Here is a 23,878-nt window from a genome sequence, read left to right on the forward strand (position 1 = left end):
TGTTCTCAGCTCAGTAACACTATTGCAAAAGGGTTTTCTCATAATGAATTAACCTTATAAAATAATTAACTTGAATTAGCAGCCTTACCAGAAGATTGATGCAGAGGACTGACAATTGCTAATAAAAGGTCTCTATGCAAAAATGTAGATCATTCTTTAAAAATCATCTGAATAATTTTAATTGTTTGTGAAATTGATAAAAGTGTTGGCGAATTGCATGGAAACGTGTTTTTCTTTGGAAAACAAAGAATTTTGCAAGTGATCCCAAGATTTTAAGCTGTAGTGTATTTGCCATTTTAATATGCACTGGTTCCAAACCAGTCTTTGGCTTCACAAGTATTACTTAGTCGAAACGAGCTGGTTATCGTTTTCTGTCTTTTAATGGGATCCTTTGCCAGTAAGTAACCTTTAAAATGACTTTTCCCCAGTGACATTGCAAGTTTACATGCAAAGTTCAAATTCGAAAACAATGACGTCCTTGATTCACTTTGAGAGTTCTGCCGTTAAACGATTCAATTACCAAACACTAAAGTTTTAATGTTTCTCCTTCCTATGATATGAAAAAAGCCCCCCTCCCTTAAATGAATATATGCTTAGGCAGGAGGGATTCATCTCCTGTGGAAAATGGCCTCGTATTCTTTAATTCATCTGTCAGACTAATTGTCTACCAAGACAGCCAAGAGCATAATGCATCAAACAATGTTGTCCCAGCACCACATTAGTTTGGCAAGTCCAACAGAGAAGGCAAAATAAAAGTCACAATTTACATTGATAGGAATATCAATTGCGTCCTTCCCAAATTTTCTCAAAGCTCGTTTGCTGCAGATTACGCTTGCTGTTTTATCACTAGGTTGTTAAGATGAAAAGCAGGAAGAAAAAAGGATAATATTATTCTTTTTGTAATCATTACTTTTACAGCAAAAGCTCATTTAATATCATCTGAAGACAAATATCTCTGGAGCCAAACTAGTTAAGCCTACAAATAACAGAATGAAAACTCACTTTTATTTTGACGGTTGGCTGTTATAGCACGAAAACTTGCATCAATTTTTATCATCCAAAAAGAAAAGAGTGCCAAAATGAGATGTTTTTTGTTCCTCTCCGTTGATGAGTCCTCCAAGCAAGTGCTTCTTTAGCATCTGCATTGTTTCACAACACACACCACACACTCACACACGTGCACACAAGCAGTCACACACACAAATTGCATCCAGAAAATTACATCACTTCCCTGCCGTTGTCTGAAAATTACATCTGTCCCCCACCATTCCACCAATCACTCCCTAAACCTCCTTTTTTTTCCCCCCTCTCCCCTCTCTTTCGCCTTGCCTCACTATTTTAGGTTTTTCCCTCCACTTTAACTCGGCTTTAAATTGCCAGGCCTGAATTGCCCTATGAACAGCGTGGGGTGGACAGGCCGGCAGGAGGTGTGTGTGAATGCGTGAGTCTCCGTGTTATCACCATCTCTTTTCATTTTCCTCTCCAAGTGGTGCTGTCAGGAGCCAAACAAGATATCACTCGTTGCCCGCCCCCCGACAGGGAGTCACAACACAATGTTGCGGAAATGAAATAAAAGACTAAAGACAAAAGGTAAACAAAATGGTCCCCTTCCAAACTGCGGCACCTCTACCGTACCAAACTAATCCCACGATTCTCTTTGTTCGTTAATCCCATCAGCCACCGGGGTCCCGCGTGGCTCTCTGGGTGCAGATAATGGCACCTAGCTGCGTGTCTTGATGAAGTTCAGGACCTTATTAGAGGGAACTTGCACACATGTGTAAATGCAGGTGCACTCACAAAAGAGACAAGCAGAGATTTCTAACCTTTCCCCACCTGATTCCGCAAAAGTACGTTTCCAATTATGCCCCGTGTTCCCTCTCAGCTTGGCTTCACTGTCTGTCCGGATCACATTTTCCTCAGCTCAAAGAACCTGCCTTTACTTTGTTTCAAGGTAACTTTCTGAACATGACAACCTCTGACTTTTAATGGCTGTGGTGTGTTTTTATTGCGTAAATAAACCTGCAGTCAAGGAGAGATGTGACCATCGAGGTGCCAACAGTGTCAGCCGGTACGTTTAGTCTTCTGTGTCATGTAGAAATATCTGCCTGACACCACAAAAAACAGTCTTTATGCATAAAAGGCACCGCTGCCTTGTGTTTTAATAACTCCATCAACTGTAAATCTGAAGCCACCTACAGAACAACACCACAGTAAGAGGTGGTTCAGGTGCAGCATTTCTCCCATTACAAACCATCCTATTGTATTCAGTCTAGTGCATCAGGGTGGGAAGCTAGGCCATAAAAGTGTGTGATTTAAGTAGAGCGGCTATCAAGGTTGTGTGAATCTCAGCTTGCAACAGCTTCCATTCAGCATCGGGGAAGGCTAAATGACAGCACGATGATGCACAAGCTGATTCACAGAGGAACTATCATACGGGAGCCGATACAGAGTGAGTGCAAACAAGAACAGTCCAACACAAATGTCTCACAAAGAATATGCCTGCATTGATTGTTTTGATAAAAAATAAAAAAAGCTAGCTCATTTAATGAATACACAGTCAGAGACAGGACGCTGTTGTAAACTATTCTCCGTTGCCCTGTTCCATGAAGTTGTAAAAGCCATTGCAAGTAAAGTGTGATAGGTTTGTCATAGAGGCAGCTGTGGTGGCATGTGTATTTTGGGAAAAATGGTTTTGGAGTACCGCAGGGAGGTTAAAAAATCAGAAGTGTTCTGGTGCCGCAAACAGCTTAAGTGGTGTGATTTTGTGCTCACAGTAAATAAAAACTTGTCTGAAATCAGCAAAACCGTGTCTGGATGTTTATGACTTGGCATATCGCTCGCCATTTGTAGATGAGCAAACAGTCTCCACACACCTTCCCTGGAACTGTAAAAGCCATTGAGCAAGCTCCTTTGGTCTACTCTGACACACAATTGGTCTCTACACAAATAGTTTACAGGAACACAAATAGTTTAGGTGCTGGACTGATGGCATAAAAGCCTGGGACATTTGCGATGACACCCGAGAGCGTCCTGGTCATGCATTCACATATAGAGTCCATTCTCTCTCCTAGTTCTCTTGTACACTTTCAAATAGCACACACACACACACACACACACAGTGAGGCACAGTATGTAGATACACACCAACTCGTCTCCTCCTGCAGCTGTCTGAGGCAGCGTCCATCTCTCAGCATGCAGAGGTTACTTTAGGGGCAGCCTATTCATTATTCCAAGTGTTATGAGCCAAAGCATACACGCACCAATTCATCAGCACACACCAATTTGTCAGAGTCACTCACTTCCGCTTGTTAGCGGAGTACTTCACATGAGAGTTTGTTAACTCAAGGGTACATGCCAGCATGCTTCCCGTGTGTGTGTGTGCAAGCATGCCACATGCATCCCGCGCCTGCTTGCGTTTTTATGTCGGAACGTGAGGGGAAAACAATCAGCAATCTGTGCATCTGTGTAGCAGCACTTTACAGCCACAGCCCAGTGCTTGTACCTTTGTCCATCTGTAAATTTGTCTGTCTCTGCCACTGACACCCCCCCACACACCCCTCCTGCTCCGTTTCCCCACGGTAGACGAAGTGTGTGCGTACGTGTAGACCTGCCTAATCTGTTGCTGCAGAGCCATGGCTGGGGGACTGCAGAGGATATCCTTTATCAGACTGATTAGAGAGGAGGGCTGGAGCGATGGACGGTAGGAGGGAGGAAAAAGAAGGATGGGAGGGGGGATTGAGCCTTCTCAGGTAAATACTCCCCAGGCGCTGGTCGATCTCAACATTTAAACATGCACGTGCCCAAAGCCGCAATCCAATTATTCACTGTGAAATGCTGCTTTCAACAGCACTAACCCCATTTAAGAGGTCTCCTCACCCAAAGGATTCTTTTTAATAAACAGTAGAAAACAAGTGTTGACCAAAAGGCAGCAAACTATTGCTCTGTGCTTTCTCTTTTAACTACTTAATTAATCAAGCACTTTGGCTATAATGACCTGAAGTTCATTCTTCAAAGTAACTATTTAGAAAAGGGAGGAGTAGCTTGGGAAGCTTAAAGAGAGACCTAGGGATATGGCTTTTTTTTTTTTAGGATAATGAATATATGGGTATGAGGAAATGCTAACACGCTAATGTTGTTTTCTTGCACGTATCTGAGAATATATCCTTTCTTAAACTCTGTTTTCCATGTGAGTAAATAGCATCCATTGAGACCAGACCAGAGGGAGAGTTTCTAGCCAGCCCTCATTTACATAAACGCTTAATGTTCAATACACAGAGCGCGGGCTAAAGTAGATTGACTCTCATGTACCCATCTTATTAAACATTTACTACAAATAGTGAAAACAGAGATGGATTCTCATTGTGGGGGGGGGGGGGGGGGGGTGCTGTTTAAATGCCACACATATAAAGTGGAATAGACATAAAATAATAAAGTGAGGCTATTTTCCAAAAGTGGAGTGAATTGAATTGCACCAACCTCTGCTTGCATCACACTTGCTGATATGTTGACAAGTAGTAAATAGCAGTAGTGCTTAAACCTCTCCATTTTCCTCTCTCTATTTTTTTTTTTATGCCTTTTGCTAGCCAACAGCTCTTCTGTAAACCACGAAGCCGGGGCCAGAGGCCGGTCATCATCTTGTCATTATCTGATGGGAGCACCGATAACTTCCTCACTGCTTCCTTGTTGAGGTGGGAAGGGTCAAGAAGCCAGCCGGTGTCAGAAATGGAAAGGAACGTGTAAGGGCTCGAGCCATGGTATATTGATGGCATTGACATATGTAGCAGACTGTGATTTGAATTTGTGAATCCTCATTATAGCCTGAGCCTGTCTGAAGACAGCATTATTAACATAGCGAGAGGCACACATGCCCCCATGAATACTAAAGTCCTGTTTGCCTTCAGCAGAGGATTTGCTCCCAAATCGATTAGGAAAATATGTACTCTGCATCAGTATGAGTTTGAGAACTTGGCATTATTGAAGTTAAGTCAGTGTTTTTCACCTACTCAGCACAACAGCAAAACTGTTAAACTCAAGGTTAACATATTCATATTAGCTTTTTCTTTTTGTTAGTCAATCATTTATCACCTCAACTTGTTTTTTTTTTATGGTTCTATTTTGATCTCGGGCCTGTCAAAGATCACAATATCTTCCAGTAAATGATCATCTGCAAGTGACTTCCAGTATTTGAGTCAGCAGAGTTTTACTCATCACTGTCTAATTTAGAGAGATGTCATTATGCATGCACACGCCTGTGATCCCCTGCTTTGGCTTGCCCTTGCTGTTCTCGCTGTTTGCAAACAGAGCTGCCCTGGAAGCCGCTGGCTGGCTTCTCCACTGCTAATCAGAGCTCCCACACACTGGTCTTTCTAATTCTGCCCGCCACTAACACACGTGGAGCATCCGCTATTAAAACAGACAGGCTGTCTGAAAACATGTGGTCAATACTGCTCTCTTATTTAGCACCCCCCTCCCCCCTCCCCCGCCCAAGGGTTAATGCATATGCATAACTATGATATGTGATTTTTGAAACAGCTAGTTCTCCAATCAGTGCTACTGTTTGGAAGATTTTTGTTCCAGTGTTAAATCAGGCTGGCTGTTACTGCTAACCTAAGCTACTGCTGCTGGCTGTATCCAACCAGACAGACATAAGAGGCATCGATCTCTCCACCTAATTCTCTGGAAGAGCGCAAACAAGCTTTTTTTTTATTCTTTTTTTCTCTTACTTGATATGACATAATGTTGATTTTCCTCTTTGGCAGCTTTGACATCAGTCACAGAAAGATAATATGAGAAAGAAAACTACAGAAATGTCAAGTTTCCGTGTCAGTTCCTCAATATTCACAGGAAATGTTTCTCTCTCAGCTCACTATTTGGCCCAATGAAAATCACACTGAAAGAAACTCACACTGATTTCTCAATTGATTCCTGTCTATAAAGCAGACATGACTCTAGTGGTTTCTCGTGTGCAAACTCCAGCTGTCTCGCTGGTTGCTCACACATAAAACTGCTGGATGCAACAAGTCCAGGCAAGAGCTCTGGAGATTGTCAAAAGTCATTACGTGGAAATATAGGAAATGTCTAACTGAGGCAACAGGCTGAGGGGAGGTGGTACAATATTAAAGTGAGTTACAACACCTCATGAAATAACTCTTGTAAATCAGTCAGTATCAGATTGATATGTGCACAGCAGTGTAAGACAATCCAAGGATACAATTTCCTTTTCTACGTGTGTGTGTGTGTGTGTTTCTGGTGTGTGTGAGTCAGTGTTTGCAAATGTGCTAGCTTGTAGGTCTCTGTATGATCTCTTGCCCTCTGGGCTGTAATTAATTAGAGTTGCAACAAGGCCTGATTAGGATTCCTCTGTGATTCACAACCTCTGCGACCTTTCCATCCAGCCTGCAGAACCGATCCCGACCTAATGCAATTGCTCCTATTGCAGTGTACTGAAAGTGTGGGTTGCTCATTTAGCTGCTTGTCAAACATGCACTGTACAACCTATGGGAATGTGCACACGCCAGCCTGGGAAGGAAGCGTAATGTATGTTGTTAGGCAGAGCGGGATGTTCTAAGGATAAATAAGAAAAAGAAAAGGAAGCATGACTCATCCCTCATATAAGTGTTGCTATGGTCTAATAGGTACATGATTTATTAATGTGATTCAGCAAGAAAACACACTAAATCCCTCTTTGCATTCTGCTGTGAACCTGCCACTGGGAATATCTTGAACACTGCAGCCGCTTGTCCTTGGCCACTAAGGATTACTACCACTAGCCAGCTATTGAAAGTGTTTCTTTTGATCTCACATTTCCAAATTAGGATTCTAATTCACACTATGAAAAATTAATTACCATATTCTGGGCTTTCAAAGGGAATGATTAGATCCACATACGGTTGGTATTAAATAGGTTAAACAGAGGCTTTCTTTTCTTTCTTGGGGACATTTTTATTGCTTGGTCAGGGTGCCGACTGTTGAATTAGTGATGACCTTCATGCCATGACTGTCTTAAAGCGCTTGTCTAAAAGTCAGAGCCTAGGTTTAAGAGGGCGCTCTCTACTGCTAATACAAACGGTACTTCAGCAATTATTCAACAGCCTCGCTTGAGAGCTAGATTTCAACAGATGTGTAGAATCTCCCCTCTCCCTCCCCGCTGTTACACTTGAGGAGGGTTTTTTTTTTTTTATATATATATAAAAATGCATAACATGTTGTCAGACATGGAAGAAAACACAGTCATACTATCTGTCATAATATATTTTTTCTCTTTAGAAGAAGGGAAGGATAAAGTCAGCAGTCCATGTTACTCGCACAATTTTAACATCTCTATACGGCCCCAAGCTGACAGGGAGGAATAGAAACACATTCGTAACAACAGGGGGAGACTTCAGAGCTGCAAACACACAATGCAATAATGAAGAAAGGATTGACGCAGCAACAGGATTTAAACAACTTGACCGGCGTAGTGATTAGCACCTATCAGTGTGGTCAAGTCTTCTAATTTGAGTCTTTTCATTTGATCTGAAAAAAAAAAAAAGTTTCATTCCATTCAAGCGCTTTGATCACTGCCATATGCCTTTACCCTTCACTGTATCCTTCAAACAACTCTTCTTATTGTTCTTGTTAATTAATGATGTTTTATTCTGTATTTCATTTGTATGGCAAATTAAGAGCCGCTCTGTCTTGACTGATTGCCAAGTGTTTAAATTCTTTGTCTATTTCAATAAGCAATATTTAGGTATGTAATTAATTTCCTTTGCTGGAAACACAATTGATTCATTTAAAAGAGAGGATTCTCCTTATCATTTTCCCAGAAGGTTTGCACCCACAATTTCCTGTTCTATTTCAAGCATATAAACTGTTCAGTCGAGGCCAATCCCAATCAGGACACATTTAATGATAATGGTGGACTCTCGCGAAGCTATTCAAAGTTAGCTGACCTTACAAAATTTAAATGAAAGGAAATTAATTTTCATTGAAATTAACAATATGCTTAACAACTAATGGCAATTTAGCAAAGCTCGAAAAGTTTTCCATCACGTCATGTATGAATATTGCAGAGACAATAGACTTTTAACTTTAGAGCATGCATTTACTGATTATTATAGAGTGAAGAAGCTTTGATTTGACTGTTTTAATGGATAATAACACATTGCTCTGCATTTTTACATGAATTGTTTCCCAAAACCTATCCAACCCTGGGTGTGCCGGAGTATAAAAACAGGTGTAGTTTGAAATAAGGAAAAAGAGAGGTCCTTGTCTCTTTTCTGAAGCCATTACTGGACAATAGATATCGATTCCTGCTGCACCACACATTGGAATACTCTATGGTGATCCATTTATCTGTTAATCTGTCTGCAATCAGAGGTGGAGAGCCAAAGCGGACGAGAGCCAATACACCAAAGTCTACACAACATTCTATAAACTAATTAATCAATGTTGGGCTTTAGCAGAAGCCAAGAAGCCTGCGTGAGAACTGCAAAAGAGCAACACTGCCACCTACTGCTGCGCCGCTCTTCAGAAAAAAGTAGAAGCAGCTTTGGCAGCCACAGTGGCATTAAAATGAGAAAACAGGCCGTGCCAAATGCTGTCATATTGTGTTTTCTAGATAAAAGAGATGACCACTGATTCAGCTGTTGTGAAGCTGAGGGAAATGAGCATATGGCCACAGTAACTAATAGAGAACACGACGGCAATGTTAATTATAATTCACAGATTTAATAGAGAAGTTTGGCGTGAGCAACATTCAAGGTTAGTGTATGATTTATGCACGATGCGGGGATTAAATGTTGTTGCTGGTAATACTGGAATCAATTGCCAGCAACCTTTACAGCAATCTGTTAGAGGAATTAAGAATAAGTCTTAGTATTTTTCCCATGAAAGTGAAAAAAATGGCTATAGATATGTTTCAGACAGTCATATAACAGGTTTCGACTGTATGTACTTTCTGTATCGCTGTGTGTGTATTACTGTGCTATACTGCTGTGACGGCTAATGCTCATTTATATCTTTATACATAAATAAGTTTACATGAGTTTATGTGATGTTGATGATGTTTGGAGTCAGTGTTGTATTTTACAGGTGGGGTACCAGAGACCTCAAACAGTGTTTCACATGTCTTCTTGTGACTTAGAAAACCCATTATCACTTTCATCACAATCATTCATGTTAATAAGCAATTCTCATAGAAGATGGATCAGTCATCTATGGATCAGTCAGCCAACCAGCCTGTCAAGTGACAGGCTGGTTAGGAATAATAAGGGATTTTAGCTCCAGGGCCTTCAACTCAGCATTAGAGTTAATCAAACAAAAGCTCACTTTCGCCAATATGGTATCTACTCAGTATTCTCCTGCATATTTCCAGAAACTATACAGCAGGAAATCCCAATAAAGGAATCATTCAAAGGGGTCCATTTTCAGAGGTAAATATGTCAGACATTAAAAGGCTCTTTTGAAGTGAAATGGAACAGAATTTTAATGCAGCTCCATCCTCCACCTATTCCTGCAGCTTATTGCAGAATAAATTGATTAAAGATCAGTGGGAACTTGATGTGTACTTTATGTGCCTCTTGAGGCTCGAGAGAACTTCAGCAAATGTCATGCGTCTTTATCTACAATAATGATATGATTACCTTCACATCTTCAAAGCGTTTGTTGGTGTTTACAGCGATGTGTCATCATAACACTAACAAACCACAGAAATGCGTTCCGTTTATCCTCAGTCCTGGCGTGGGATCATGAATCGCTATCTTAACACGCGAGCCGTTGGAAGGGGTTTATGTCCTACAGCATATGTAGCAGTAAGTGAGTGGCAAGTCACTCAAGGACATTTCAGCTTAAACGTACGTATATAAGGCTTCAAATAAACACTAATTCATATTTTGTTTGTTCTGTAATCAAAACTCTGTCCATCTTTCCATTTTAATTTTCTATTAATTAGTTTTTTTTTCCCCCTCAGGCTGTTTCAGCCCTTTATAATAAAACCAAACCTGGCATTATCATTATATAAATATTAACAACAAATCAAATGTCTATGGGTAAACTGGGATGGAGAATTGTCGCCCAACTGTAGTTCTTCTCAGTTTTAGCACTTTTTTTCTTTTTACATTTAGACTGTGGTTTCTTTGGTTAACTCTCACACTTCAGAGCAACTTTAAAACTTTATCCGTAACTTTTTTTTTTTTTCTCAGTATAGCGACGGCAGTGTTTTATAGTAATCATTGTCCTACTTCCCCGTGGGTGACACAGAAACTCCAAGAATCATTATGTCCCGCGGCCAGTCCACACCTTTCATTTCTTTCGGCTTGGGGCACTCGCCTGTCTAAGTGGTGTATAAACGATTTGTCTGACACGGTGGCATATAAATCTTTGCCCAGCAGAGAGCTGAGGTTCATCTGACCAAAACGTCCATTGTGTCTTGATGCTTGATGCTTCTATGTGCTTTTTCACTGGCTGTCACAAATATAGTCGCGGTATATAGCTTCTGTCACAGAGTACGTGTACTGGATGTGTTTTTACATGTGTGTGTGAACAAAACTAACTAGTGAAACCAAAACCTGTTTTGATAGCTTTATATAAAAGTGAAATATGTCCACTGTATAATATTTGACCAACAGAGAGTAATACTGTGAGTACAGAAGCTAGAAATGAACCGCTACTTCAAAGAGAATTACTGATGTGCCAGTTCTAATCTATTAAAGGTCACAACAGCTGAATATTTACCATCTACAGCCTTCCATTACATCTTCCTATGTAAACGATTGGAAGTGTTGAGGGGTAAAAGCTCCCTGTTCCAGAATATGGTATAGCACAATTTCTTTCACTCAAAATGAGCTCTGAAACACATCTAATGTGGAGAAGTGCTATCAAAGCCTCCTGTGACCCGTGCTCATAGAACAGCACTCGCAGCAGAGCAAAAGTTTCTCCCTTTCTAACGAGTCAGAGCATTTCAATTACTAGACTGACCACTTGATTAGTCTGGAGCATTCTCATTTGTTGTGAGAGCGCAGCAGAGTGTAGCAGAGCAGGGAGAGTACGCACATACTGCTGAATGGTATGACACATTCAGGAGGAGCTGGACTTCTAGTAGAATCAAGAAACACTACAACTAAGGCTTTTCCCACCAATATAAAAAAAAAGAAACAAAGGAACGTCTGAGTGAACCTGTAGACTGCTCAAGTAAACCATAAAATTCACTGCAACAACTTACATTTAGGCCTGTGTGTGGCTTTTTGACACTTTTATAGCTTATAGTGGGATTTTAGTTGAGATGGCAGAGCCTTGATAAACTCAGATTGAGGAAAGTGTCAATCGTAATCACATTTTTTTTTTTTTTTTAGGGCTGCTGAGTGCCACTTAATGCAGAATGCTGGATCTTAGCACTTTTCTACCAGATGCAGAAGTAGAAGTGTGGAGATTTTAAGGTACCAGGTGAAACAGAACTATTTTCTATGTTTTCTACCTTTCTGCACTTATTGCAATAAAATATTGTTAAGTAAACCAGAGCTTATCTGTCTTTGTTACTGGTGAAATGTGCAGCTGCTCTTCTATGGAAGACGATATTATCAATAGTTCAAGTAGATCTGTTTTGCCAGTGACCTTCCAGTGGCTACTGATCACCTACTCCCTAAACCTCTGCACTTTTGATAGCTATGTAGAACGTAATTCTCATGACCCACTTCAACAAATAGACTGTGTCTAAGGATAGAGGGTCTTGTTTGTTGTACAGATTGAAAACCCCTAAGGCAAATGTGTGATGTGTGGAGTTGCATATACAGTGGCAAGGAAAAATATGTGAACCTTTTAAAGTTTTGTGGTTTTCTGCATTAATTTGTCATAAAACATAATCATCTTTATCTAAGTCAAGAGTATTAACAATTATAATTTGTTAATTTGTGAATTCTGTCCCTTCAGGTCTTTATTGAGAACAATTAAAAAACCTGCCAGCAATAAACTCACCCAGGTGCTTCTTGTAGTTGTGGATCAGATCAGCACATCGTTCAGAAGGAATTTTAGTCCATTCTTCCTGCAGAACTGCTTTAGCTCTGTCCTATGCTTTGAATGCCTCGTGTTTGTGGCTCTCCTTAAGTCGTTCCATAGCGTCTCTATTGGGTTGAGGTCCCCGCTAAAAGGTGGATTTAGTTTTTCTGAAGCCGTTCTGTTGTGTGTTTTGGGTCAATGTCCTTTAACCAACTCCTACAGAGTTTCAGCTGACGTACAGACATTCTCACATTACACTGAAGAATGCTTTGATAAACTTGGGAAGTCAACTTTCCCTGAAATCACAGCAAGCTGATCAGGCACTGATGCAGCAAAGTAGGCCCGAGTCATGATGTTTCTTCCACCATACGATTGGAATGATGTTTTCATGATGATATGCTGTGTCCTTTTTACGCTAATTGTAGTGCTGTGTTCTTTCCAAACAATTTAATATAGTTTCATCAGTCCACAAAACATTTTGCTAATACTGCTGTGGAGTGTCAGTGTGCTCTTTAGCAAACTTCAGGCGTGCAGCAATCTTCTTTTTAGTAAGCAGCAGCTTCCTTCATGGTGTCCTGTCACAGACACCCTGCTAGTTCAATGTTTTACACACTGTAGACTCATGAACACAGATGTTAGCCATTTCCAATGATGCCTTCAAATCTTTGGGTGTCTGTCGGGGTTGTTTCTTTACCTCACTGATGAGTTTGTGTTGTGCTCTTGGGGTCATTTTGACTGGACGTCCACTTCTTGGTAGAACAGCCACAGTCCAAAAGTTTCTCCAGTTGTAGATTGTTTGACTAACTATAGACTGGTGAATTTCTGCAGTCTTTGACATCACTTTGTAGCCCTCTCCAGCATGTAAATCAACTATTCTTTATCCTAGATCCTCTGAAAGCCCCTTTTGCTGAGCCATGTATCACATAAGCATATTCTTCTTGTGGTGAGTAAACGAGTAAAAGTTTCTTTTTGTCAGTCAATGTAGCTCTAGCCCACAACTAATGATTTTATGGTTGTTCTCAATAAAGAAAGACATAAAAGAAAAAAAATATTTTGTTTTACTACTTTAGGTACATTATATTTGTTAATATACTTAACATGAAGATCAGATCACATTTTATGACAACCAAGAAATTCCAAAAGGTTTGACTCAACTTGATTGTCCAGTTAATACAAGTTAACACAACTACAAGACAAGCATCCACACCAGGTAATAGGAGCTGTCACAGTGAGTTTTCAGCAAACAGGCTCTGAGCAACCTGCCCAGTACCGAGTGTCAAGGAAACAAAGTTGGCAGCTAGCTGGTGAAGAAAGTCAAGTATATATTAAACAAAGGCACAGATACGTTCCTCTATGGTTTTGCATGTAAATAGTCGACTGAAAGTTGTCAGGTGGCCAGAAACACGACTTCTGTACAATGATGTCTTTCTGAGTAGGTAAGTAGATAATGACTAACACTAACAGTGACAATGTTATAAAGAATTGCCTGTCAGCTTTACAGTTTTTCTTCTCTCCCATGGCCAAAAACATGCCGCTTATGTAATATGTCCATAGTTAAACATTGAGAGAGACAGAGACCTACTTCAGAGAAACAAAAAAGCACCACAAAAAGACAAAAAAATCTTTTGAGTCGCTTACAATCTGTGCAATATTGGCAGTCATGAGAGATACGTAGACTGTTTATATGTTACTTAATCATAATGGGCAGGGTAATGTCCCTCACACCTGGACTTTGGAGGTAATTATAGAATGTAAATGGATTTTGTGGCTATTGCTGAAAAAATGCCAAACATAAATGATGCCCTGTCCAATTTAGCACTTTGAAACATTCAGTTTATCCTCAGCCCTGGCACTTATTTGTAGTTTGTTCTCGTGTAGTCCATACACATGTGCAGAACAGAGCAAAAAGTTCCATCTTCTAACATAATATGCTGTCTACCAGCATTGAAGCTGGTAGACAGCAGCAAAACTAAATATTAGAAAGACAAGTCTGTTGTGAGACAAATTAAGCTGCAGCATTGGCAGAGGACCAGAAATGTCAGCGTGTTCATGGGTGCATTCTCCCTTTTTTTTTGTGTGTGTGTGTGTGTGTGGTGGGGTGTAATGAATCAGATGCCATTTTGAGAGATGCTGTTTATGAGCGTCTGGATTGACGTTGGAGGTGACAAGGGAATGTGAGGAATTTAAGGAGTGTGAGCAGCTACACTTAACAAAATGTGACAGGCGCAAAATGATAGGGTTTGGCCAGGGAATCAGGATGCCGCGTTGTGTACAAGACACACTCTCGCACGCTCATAGACATAAGCACAATCGAAACACGCTGATACATACTTCGCCATGGAAAAGTGGGTACAAGCATGAGGGGACAATTTGATCTGTTCCGCCAAACACAAATCAATGTCTGTGTGGCTCTATTTTCAAGACACACACACACACACACACACACACACACACACACAGAGTTCCAATCAACTGGGCTTTCTCAGACAGGGACAAAACAAAGTCATCTGAGCCTGCAAGTGGCTGTCCCAGCCTGGTTGTGACAGCCGGGATAGTTGCTATTAGACAGATTAACCTGAGGGATTTCTGCACAACTGTGGAGCAAGGACACACCATTTCTCCGTCCTTTACATATTTTACTTTTAGGGTGAAGGACACGTGCTCTCTATATTTGAGCACGGTGTTCGTTTTCTTTAATTGAATTACAAGTGATCTACAATGACAGATTGACGTCATGCACAAGTTCACGATCTTTGAATTTTGTACTTCTGAGATGTAATTTAAATAAAGATTTAAAAAAAGTGCAGCTTCAAAGGCTGTTTTTAAGTTTCGTCAGCTGTTATGACTAATCTTTGACTTAATTAGTGTCAGATAATTGTTTCTAAAAGGGATTAGGTAGCTTTGTCTTTCAGCATTCATGTCATACTTACACTAAAACCTCTCCTCTGCTACAGGCACAAGTAAAACTCAACACACGGGGCCTACAGTACACATGGCCTCTCAGCCAGTCACTATTAATCTACTAATGCAGGAGGTTAAGGGTCAGGGGATAACAGCAAAAGAACTTTATGTACAGGACATCCCCACCTAGATAAGCTAAATCCCCTTAATCATCGCAACTCTACGTGTATCAGCACATATGACCACCAGTGCACGAAGACTTTGAACATGAAAGTCATGCCTCATGGTCTCTGCAGCTAATCGTCAGGTTTTTTTAATACCTGGAACGTATTCCAAAATAGCATTTGTATTCCAACTTGCAACTTTTTTCTTATATGAACACAGAGCGTCTTTTGTTTGGCACAACCGTTCTAACATGGAGGTATATTTACAAATGAAAAGCCTCCATCCCTGTTTGTCAAAATAAAAGCTGGAGCGGGGTGAGTCATTTCCCGTGAGCTCAGCATGCGTACTGTGAAACACTCACTGCAAAGCAACGTATTTAAAGAGTGAGTGAGCAAGTCTTTACAGGAGGATAAAAAGCTGGAGTGTGTGAAGGCACACACAGCATGATACTGACGTATGGATGTGCGCACAAAAAAATAAAACGGGAAACTGGTGGACAAAAAGATGACGTGGAGAAGGTGAAGTAAAAGAGAAAGACGAGGGTGAAATGCAGCAGGGTGACAGTGACAGACAAGGGCCGGAGCTGACAGAGCGCTCAGTGATGGCACTTTATCAGCATCTGGACCGCAGGGTCACTTCAGCTCCTAGACTCCCCTTGTCATCCGTCTCCATCTCTCTCCCATATCTCCTGACCTGACTTTCTCCCCCCTCCCCCTTCCCTACCTCATAGGGCGCCAATTCTGACAGAGCGGCCAACTCTTTTTCTTTCAAGCCCCCTACAGATGCACACAACGTGGACAGTGTCCACAGATATGCACCCACACGGCAATTAAGAAATACAACTAACAATCTAACAATAGTTGTCAATAACCTTTAAGATAGATTAATTAAAGACTTTACTGCTTTGGCAAGAACATATTTAAAATGCCAGCATGCTTGCAGGGGACCGCAGGATTTACGCTGACATCCTCCGCCCCCGATTAAATGTGATGCTTCTGGATAAAATACGGCCTTGGTGAAGGGAAGATGAGAAAGTCGGGGGAGGCCAGTCTCGCACTGCATGTGTACGACACCTTAATTGCGTCGGTGATTATCCCTCCGTATCACGCTTTTGCTGCTCATATTTATAGTTGTGTCCAATTTTCATTATGCTCTTCATTATAGAGCATATATAACCTGCGTAAATGTGCTGGCACGCCACAACACGCCCCCATAATGTTGCCAAGAGATATCTATCATGTCCCCCAGTGATCCGACATTACCTGGCTGAATTATGTCTATTAGCTGCTCGTGGCCCCTCCCACTCCATCAGGACAGCAGTCCACAGATGACAGCATTAACTTTTAGGGCTTTATAGCTTCTTCTTTACCCAACACATACCATTAATCCACTTAATGGCCACCATGACCCCTTTCATCGTGTTTCATAAAATAAAAATATGAATAAAGCCCATTACAGTCTCTATTGTGGAGAGTCTCAGTGATAAATCAAAGTGGTTCTATTAGAAGGATTGCTTCTGTGACAAGTCAAGTTGGCTGCACTAAATCACTGTTGCTATTTGCTTTAGTAAAGCTCTTTTTTGCCCCTTTTTAAACCTTAAAGCTGGAATCTTACCTCGATCTCTCTTCCACCCTTTACCCAGTTGGTATAATATTAATAATATTTACCCTCGCCTTTGAGTGAGCTGTGTCTCTTTCACTTTTGGGATTCCTTGCTTGCCTTTGATAGATGTTTCTTCTTGTTTACATCTGCTCCAGCAGAGTATGTAGAGCCTTGCAGTTGCTGCTAATGTAGAAATTCGAAGTGGTTTATTTTCTGCTCAGTTTATGCCACAAAATCAATTCTTATGTAATTTCCTGTGGTTTGAGCACGCTTTACTAGTGCTGTCACCTAAAAAGGTCACCGCACACAGATATGAGACTCTCCAAGTCAAAACACAGTAAAGATGCCAGTGTGGCAAACACTGACTGGAAACATGCTCTAATTCTTCAATCAATATTTTAAGACTAATTACCATGTGTAATAAGTCACTCGTAAAAAGATTATAAAATGATGAAGAATTGTCTGTAGACAGTCGGTTTTACTGCCTGCAAGTGACATTTTCAGCCACGGCAGGCAGCATTTTATCTTATCTGAGAAAAAGGCTCTGATAAACCCTCTGTGTGCTGCTGCTCAGCACCACAAAGTTAGTGACAAGCTTGTGATCGTAGTGGATCATTTAGCAAGGCAAAGAGTCGGGCATTTCTTTCACTTGTTAGGTTGAGGCCAGAGCTAAAACAAGAGTAAATGTTAAGATTTCCACCAGTGAGGTTGCCAGATAAAAACAACCTCAAATCAAATCAACACTAATGCTGCTTCTGTCCGCATGACATGAAAACAGCCAGTTTGCTTACATGTTTGCCATACGTGGGCAAACGGGCAACTGAAAAAAGGCCGGCATCTTGTGCTCTGGTACCCAGTTCTTCTTAAATATACTATATATATATTATGTATACCATAGTTTAACTCAAGTGTGACTTCGACAAACTCAGTGATGAGCTATTGACTTAATCACCAGAGCCCCATTAAATATGATACAAAGTTGAAAAACAAGCCCCTTGAACCTCATCAAGTGTATAAATGTCAAATTCTATCAGCCATGTCTACATATAATTATATTTGTGGACTAAATAAATACCAAGATGCAGAATCTGCATTCAGAACTCTTCACATCCCAATGCAGCCTCATACTGATGCCTGATGGGCAAAGGCCAGTCACACAGTGTAAAGGGTGAAATGTGCGCTTGCTTAGGTGTGTGTGTGTGTGCACAGTGGAAATGGTGTGTGGATGAAAAGCTCAGGTCCAGGTACTGTTGAATTATGGAGCAAGCCCTACCTGAAAAGAATTAAATATTCTTGAGTGGTTTCAAAAAAAATAATAATAAAAAAAACTCAGAGTCCTCTGTTTTCACCTTTTCTCCACCCCACCCCACCCCTCTCTGCCTCTCCCTCTCCTCTAGATTCTTCTTTGTGGTGGCTCAGGGGGAAGTCCTTTGCTTTCACTTCAAAGAATTAGCTTCTTCTTTCTTCTTCTCCAACACTTGGCAAAAACCTCCTTTCATTAATGGGTAACAACCCTTGTGATTGAGCGTCACATATAGTTTGTTGTTTGGGCAACACGAGCCAGTTTGTGCTAGGACACAGTAATGATAAATGGAATTATCCTTAACAAAAATGCTATCAGTGGCTGTGGTACAAAGGCCTTTCAGTAAATTCTCAATTTGAGGATCTAACACTGCCCTTGAATTGTTTAGGCGCAACTGAGACGGGTGGAGGAATTAATTTCAGATATTACCAAACAGCGGGGTACACAGCTCCCCAAGCACCACAGACAAAATCTTTCATCCATCCAAAAAAAAATAAATAAATAAATAAAATATATATATATAAATAAACAGATTGAACAGGGATTTAAAGAGAACACAGATAATTCAATCTTTATGTTGTTAAGCATCCACGGGATCCTCTGTGGAATGAAAGGACAACACACCTGAAGCATCTCCCTCCCGCTCTCGAGCAAAAGAGTAAAACAGGTGAAGAAGACACATGCAACATAAAAAGGTTCTCATCAGCATATCAAAGCTGTAGTTCCTCCTGCTGGACATGCTATACGCAAACCGAGTGGAAGCCAACAAGACAGCATACAGGCTTCCTCTGCAACTGCACACCACTTATATATATTTATATATATATATATATATATATTGCACTGACAGCTACTGCAGATAGCAGACAGTTACAGATCGAGATAGCGCTCAGGTGTCAAGTACACATGGGCGCGCACGCACAGACTCCGACATGTTTGGCATTCTGCTCCGCAGCCACCACCACCACCACCACCACCACCATCTCGGCCACTCATGTTTACACCCACACAGAATACAGGGGGGGAAGTTTTAAAGGAGTGAGATGAGCAAGACTGGCTTAGTAACATCAGCTCTAAGTCCCTGAGATACCAATAACAGCATATAGATACTACTCCAGAAAAGCTCTAGTGTAGCATAAGAGTTGTCAGCATGCATCTAATCCACTAGTTTGGAGACCGTTACGCTGAGTCAATATGCAATTTGATGCAGGTTGGCTGAGAACATTGGATTGATTGATTCTGACCTTTTCCCTGACAGTACCTGCTGTACGCATTCTCCACAAAATAATGAAAAGCGTTGAAATCCCTCTATCTTTAGCTTTTGCCTCTTTTCTTCTCTCAAATAAGGGCCTGTTGTTAATCCCACTCATATGTCTGGCTGTAGGTCTGCTTTCTCCGCTTTATCTCTAAGAGCAGGGGGAGACGGACTCAGAGGGGTGATACCAGCCACATCGATTTGTGCAAACATGTGCAAAGATGCACACACATACACACACACACTGGTTATAGCATGGGGTGGTGCACAGCTTTGCTATAATCCTCAACTCCATCCAGCCTTATACCACAGCTACAAGTTGATCTGTGATAAAACTAAAAACTCTTCATTATCAATATATACACACACACACACACACACACACACACACACACACACACACACACACACACACACACACACACACACACACACACACACACACACACACACACAAACAGATATATATATAGTAACAGTCTGAAGTTGAATCTGTCAGTTATCTAGATCTTGTTTAATGTCCTTTTCTATATATGGTTTCTTTCACTATAATTGCAGAAAGCGATCAACACAACTATTGGTTGGATTGTCATGACATTCAGTACTGGGATTCATGCCTTGTTCAGGTTATACTCGAGTCACTTTGGTAACCTCCTACCAACTGCCTCCACAATCAGTTCAATAAGGAGAGATCAACAGAACATGTACAGAATGTTTATTGAGGTTAACGACATCACTGTGATCCATCTGGAAACATGGTAGACTGATAAAGATAGAAAGAATTCCCCAGGGTGTAGACACTGGTGGTGATGGAGTAAAGCAGTTGATGGAAGATGGAATTTTCCAGCTGTATTGCCTGGATCATCCTGCTTGATAAGGTGGTGATGGGGCTCGAGGAGAACGGGCCATAGATAATTGCACAGAACAGGTGACATCTGAATGTGTGAGAGGGATTTTAGGGTATGTATGAAGTGATGGAAGAAGTGCAAATGGAAATCTGGATTGAGGAAGTGAGAGGGAAGATCTTCCTTATTGACTTTAAACCAAATTATTATTTCAAAATCAAATCAAAATGACTAATAACAACCTCAGCTGCACTTTGCATTTAGTTCAAATGAACAAATGTCTCATCCATATGCGTAAAGTCCAGTTCAGTCCTGTTGTTGCTGTTGTTAATAATGTGTAAACTAACTAACATTGTCCAAAAAAATTGAAGTGATTGGTTATTCATCCCACTTAGCGCTCCGTGGGACGATGATTTCATTCTGAACAAATGATCCTGTGAAAGGTGTCTTACCTGAACCATCAGAGCAGAACTCTGATGGTTCAGTTTCTCAGTCTGGCAGCTCCACACAACCACCAGCACGCCCCGAAGAGGGATGCAACCACAAAACTGATTTGGAATGCTGTCAGCGTCGACAAGACAAAGACTGTATCGCGCCGATCCCGAGTGAATCAACACCCTCCTTCTGTGAGAAATGTAAGCGATCAAGCACATTTCAAAGTGATGCCACTTCCCATTGGTGGATTGAAGGGTCATAATACCCAGTGGGGAGGGTCACCATACAAAGAGACAAAACATGCCTCTCCCTTCTGACGCCGTGTGAAATAACGTCCCTTCAAACAGGAAGCGAGCCCCTCTCTTATCAATCCGTCAAACTAAGGGACGCCTCATGCAAACTAGGAAAACGCCAGCTCTAAATGAAATTCGTGCTCAACTCGAACAGACCGGTCGCATGAGAGTTTTAATAGAAATCTCTTCTCTTGCCTGAAAGTCAAACTGGCCATCATTCTGTCCTGCCTCGCCTCTCTCTTGGGGACTTGTCACATTTCTAACATGTAGTCATTTTCTCAGCTGTCAAACCGCGCTCTTGCCAATCTCTGTCACCCAACTCGTCCAGTCAACTTCTAATTCAAACCTGCTCCATGTCTCTCTCTATATATTGCCCGGTGCGCACGAGTGTTGCAGCGAAATCGAGTGCTGTTTTTAAAAATAGTCGTTTGGAATTATACGCAGATTGTTTTATTCATTAATAATGTGTGTGTGTGTGTGTGTGTGTGTGTTCTGTGATGATCTGGACAGAGGCTGCATAGCAAAGTAGGTCATGACAGGGGTTAGTACTGCATTAGCCACTGTCACTTGCAGGACAGGAGAGTGCAGACAGCAGGGCAGTCCTCTCCCTCTCACTCACAGTATCACACGCACAGACACACCGGCGTTTTTCTCAAACTCTGTGGCGTCCTGTCACGGACCTGAGCCACAAGGCTGTGACACACATGGAGGGCAGTGTCCAGAACAGACGGATGTTCCCACTCTGTCTTTTGTGCAATGCATGAAACACTGTCTGCATATGACAAGGCTACTTGACCTGGCAGAATCCAAAACGCTTGCCCTTGTCACAGACCCGCCTCGCCCCCTAAAAGAGCTCTTGACCTTTTTTTTTTTCTTTCTTTTTTGATGTTTTCTCATTTCAGCCTGAAGCGTTTTTTAACAGCAGAGGTTCAGTTTTCAAAGATTTGCTCCATCTAATCACAGATGAATCTTTTTTTTTCCCCAGACTTCGACGTCGGCATCCAGTTTCTCAGCGTTGACTTATGGAAATCTGTCTCATTACGTCTGCCTCCTGACGGTTCAGACTCTCACAGAAAAAAAAAAAAAAACATAATGATCCAAGTTGTTTCTGTTGTCTGCTGCGTCAGTCAACGATTTTTTGATGTTCTAAGACTCTTCAGTTTCCATCCTCAGAAAGTCTGGGATAATTATGGGAGTAAAAAGGCTCACTCTCAGAGCAGATTAACAACATCTCACTAGGATGAACTCCTCGCTCGCTTTTATCTCCTCAAACGCAGTAGAAGAGAAGATGAGTTACGTAACTTCCCACCTCGGGGACCCAGCCGACTTTCCAGCCAACTTCTGTCTGTCTCTGCATGTCTGGGGTGTCTGCTAGTCCTCTGCTATTTGATGTGCGTGTTTGAAGCAGCCATGCGACCGGGGTGAGAAGGATGTGCCTGTTGTTCACAGCTCTTGCTGCTTTGCTCTGTTCCCCCGAGGAACGAGTTTCAAAGCATAGCAAAGTTGGACCTTTCCTGGTTCTACATTTAACACCTTCTCAAATCGCAGTGTCAAGGTGCTGGATAGCTTTCCTCCCACCTTTCTCTTTTGTCATTTCTATAAAAGCCCTCCCTTCACTAATAGGGCCTAGAAAGACCTGCCCTCCTTCTAATGTCACTTAGCTAAAATGTGTTCTTTTAAGCAAATGAGCACATGCTTCACAACTGTTTTTGCACACACATGGATCCATTTATGTTAAGTCTTAGTCTTAAAGAATTATTTTTTCATGTCAGACAGAAGAAATGTTATATATGACAAAAATACATATATGTATCTATATATATCTATATCTATATATATAGATATAGATATATATTCTTGTGTTTGTGTGTTTACTCATTAAACACAACTTTTATTCCCCATGTTGAAAAAAAAGTTCAATTTTGGGTTAATTAGTTTCTTGATAGTTCTTAAAAATATGTCTACATGAAAAAAAAAATCTAGCACTGGATTTCTGGCTTTAAATTAATGCTTTAATTTACCACACATCTTGTATAATGAGGAACTAGTGATTTTCTAACCTGTCCTCAACAGCTTAGATCACTAAACATGGTAGCAAACGTTCATGTTGTCATAATTCCCATTAACCCGTAAGGCTCCCTCTGCTATCCAGAAGGAAAAGAGAACTCTGGAGCACCCAAGGCAAACTAAAACTGAAAGGTGCAGCCTCTGGATGGAAACTGAATAAAAACATCAAATTTCTATTATTTAAAAATACTAATAATACTTTATTCAGTATCTATCAATTTATACATACAGCAGCAAGACAAAGTATGTGAACCTTGGATTAACTTAAAATATGATCTGATCTTCATCTGAGTCAAGAATATTAACAATGTGCCTAAAATAATAACACCAAAAAAATTATTTTATTTATTGAGAACAACCATGAAAACCTCATAGTATGAGGGGGAAAAACTATCTGAACCCTAAAAGCTAATTAGAGGTAGCTTTTAGGGTAGCTATCGTTCTTGCATTTAAGAGCTCGCATGTGGCTGAAAGTTGACATCTAGATGGAGGTGCATTTATCTGGCAATATGAAAAGTATCAGAACATACTGAGGATCAAAAAAGTCTAGAACTGTGTGAGATAGCAAAGGTAGTTGGTTGGTTGGTACACTCTTAAAAAGAAAGTGTGATAGGCCAAGGTGGAGTTGATAGATTTGCTTTAGATGTAAGCATTTGGCGACATCTATTTGTCTGATTTGTAAGACAAGACTGATGCAGACAGTGTTGTGCACACAGCTCAACCCTAAGCACACCACTAGTGGTCACTAAAAAGCCTTGAAGGCAACTAATCGACGCTATGTGATCTGAATGCAACATATGGTGTTTGTCAGCCTGTGAACAGTGCCAGTCAGGCCACACAGCAGGGGTTGAATTCGGTATCATTTTGGGTGACGGCCTTCTCAACTTCATTCCTAGATCTGCTTCTGGTTTGCACTCTCTTAAATGACTTAGTGCCACTCAAGAGCAGATCAGCATGCTTACAGGTCAGGGTGTTAATGAGAGAACCTTAACGTTTTCCGCTGAGGCTGGCAGGTGGAGGTGGGGAGTTATAAAGGGGA

The 23,878-nt window shown here is 41.1% G+C and overlaps 1 protein-coding gene across 1 annotated transcript in view; it reads right to left on the bottom strand.

Annotated features, from left to right (window-relative positions):
- Positions 1-21,243: 21,243 nt before the first annotated feature.
- Positions 21,244-23,878, bottom strand: part of cyfip2 (cytoplasmic FMR1 interacting protein 2) — a 32,245-nt gene continuing 29,610 nt past the window's right edge. Inside the window, exon 31 of the transcript XR_003298682.1 lies at positions 21,244-21,261. The gene's annotated coding sequence lies outside the window, so the exon portion shown is untranslated. The remainder of the gene's footprint in view (positions 21,262-23,878) is intronic.

This window comes from Anabas testudineus, chromosome 10 (assembly GCF_900324465.2).
Source record: "Anabas testudineus chromosome 10, fAnaTes1.2, whole genome shotgun sequence".
Classification (NCBI taxonomy): Eukaryota; Metazoa; Chordata; class Actinopteri; order Anabantiformes; family Anabantidae; genus Anabas; species Anabas testudineus.